Genomic DNA, 2629 nt, shown 5'->3' on the forward strand with positions numbered 1-2629 from the left:
ATAAAGGTGTCCAAGGCATGCTCGTCGTACTGGACATCTCGAACCAGACCTACGAGGCCTCCATCCCCATCAACAAAGCCGTCGACCCGCGTGGAGACGTCCTGCTCGCCTTCGCCATGAACGGAGAGCCCATCCCTCGGTGAGCTGCCCGGGGAGGGAAGGGGGTTCGAGTCGGGGTCAGGGCTCGAGTCTTTGGAGGCGCGGTGTCGTCTGCGTGGATCTTGAAGAGGAGGGGTGGGTTTAGGGTTGACAGGCTTTGGGTCGCTGGTTTAATTCGCCGGTGGAGGGTCTCCTTTGCCGCCTCCGGGAATTTGGACGGTCCTCCGTGTCGAGGTGGGGCGTGAGCGTCGAGGAGGAGGGCGAGGAGGAGGACAAGAGCCGAGGAGGAGAGGGGGACAGTTCGGGCGGGCTCAAACTTTGAATCGCTCGGTCACTACTTTGTCCTCCCTAAACCTCCTTCCCTTCCTCTCCCTGATTCCCCCCTCCTCCCCTGTATCCTCCCCTGGCCGTGCAGTGATCATGGATACCCCGTTCGCGCCGTCGTCCCCGGCATTGTGGGGGCTCGGAACGTGAAATGGGTCGGGAAGGTGGTGGCCAGCAAGAGGTACGCTCTCCCCTCGCTCCCCCCCTCCCTCCCTCCCTTCCTCCCCTTGCTCTGCTCTTTCTCCCGTTCTCCTGGTCCCGTCTTTGTCTCCTTGACATCCGTTGACATTACTTTATATGGCAGCCCTCCATTATGGGCCGTCTGAGAATGTTTCCCGCAGAAGACTGAAAAATTTCCTTCCTTCCTTGCTCTCTCCCCTCCTCGTCCTCCCCTCCTTTCCCGCGCCCCGACAGTGAGTCTCAAGGATTTTGGCAGCAGCGCGACTACAAGAACTTCAGTCCCTCAACGGACTGGGATAATGTGGATTTCGACTCGGCGCCCGCCATCCAGGTGGGAGAGGTGGAAATAAGGAAAATGGGCATGAGAAAACGCCGAGAGGGAGAAAGTGATGGAGGATCGACGTACTGTGGCGATACCGCGCTAGCCCGTGGTCGTGTGGCAAGCCTCTGCCTTCCGGAACCCCGCTTGACTCTATGCACCCCTCTACATTTCTCTGTATGGCAGGACATGCCTATCCAAAGCGCCATCGCTACTGTGGAGGGCGGCTTGGAGGGAGAAGAGGAGGGGGGCCCCCTGACTATCAAGGGCTACGCTTACAGTGGAGGAGGGCGGGGGGTCGCGCGCGTGGACGTGTCGATCGACGGAGGGAAGACCTGGGAGCCTGCCACCATCAAAGAAGGAGGATGGAAGCACGGTAAGTCAGAGAGAGATTGCTTGAGTTTGGAATGGAAGGAGCAGGAGTGCGTCGAGTGCCCAATGGGGCCACCTTTTTTCATCCTTTGGCGGAATTCCCACGTGCGATTCAGTTCTCGCATTGATTGATTCACTCTGGGCTATGCTCTCGACGAAATTCTTGTTGAATGGTGTAGTGTGCCTTTATATGTTGAATGATGTAGTGTGCCTTGATATTGTGGCCTGAGAAGGTGTTTACTTCAATATCTCTTCTATTGTGCGACCAGGTGACTACTCGCGTTCCTGGACATGGGCCCTCTGGGAGCATTTCGTGCCCGAAGAGAAACTTGAAGGCCTCACCGAAGCGGACATTTGCGTCAAGGCGACTGACACCTCGTACAACGTGCAACCCGAGAGCATCGAAGCGTACTGGAACCTGCGGGGTGTGCTGGCTAACTGCTGGGCGCGACAGAAAGTGGCCCTTCGGAAGGTAGCTGCCTAGAGAATAGAGGGGGGAAAGAAGTGGTATTATATGATCGGAAAGGGTGAAAGTAGGTTAGACAAAAAAACTTGACAGATGCTGAGCAATACGTGTTCTGAGTTTTTCATTCGCAACATATGCATCCTTGTTTTGGAAAGGCGGCTGCTCTTTGAAGTCTACCATGCGACCAGACACGCACATATCATGCAGAAGACGCATCAGTCCAAAAAAAATATTCTCTAAGACATCATTATACGCATGTAGCAGCTATCAAACCCTGCGAAATTTTACTTAAGCAGCCACGCTTATACGGACATGAATTATACGGAGATAACGCGCACATTTTGTGCATGCTTTTAACCCTCTTACGGGTGCGTTTCTGTCCAGATGCACTCTTCCCCGGGCCTGCTCTCTCCGCAGCTATGTAGATAAACGCCCCCAAAGCCTTTTCCTTTCAGCAATTTTCTTAATCACATCATATGCAAAGTACACGAGGCAAACTGGAAGAGTGTTGCATCATCCGCCGCTGTCGCCGATTTTCCTTCTCTGTTTGTAGTATACCGAGCCCGCTTCCTTTCCCTCCCTCCTTCCCTCCCTCTCTCACACCGGCTTCATGGTCTCCATCAGCCAATTCCCTGACATCAGCCCTTCCGCGGTCGCGTCCTGCTCCTGCAATCCTCTCCTCGCGCTCGTTCTCCCTTTTCGTTCGCGCCAGCAGCACGTTCCGAACGCGGTGGAAAGCCTGGCGGGTCTCCAAAGACCAAGGGATGTTTCTAGGCCCTCCTTGCGCGAGCTTTACCGAAGACAAATTATGACCGCATCCCCGTTGGAAGGCTTTGGCGAGGAGTTCTACGTATGACGTGGGGGGGGGG

This window comes from Nannochloropsis gaditana, assembly GCF_000240725.1.
Source record: "Nannochloropsis gaditana CCMP526 unplaced genomic scaffold scaffold475, whole genome shotgun sequence".
Lineage (NCBI taxonomy): Eukaryota > Eustigmatophyceae > Eustigmatales > Monodopsidaceae > Microchloropsis > Microchloropsis gaditana.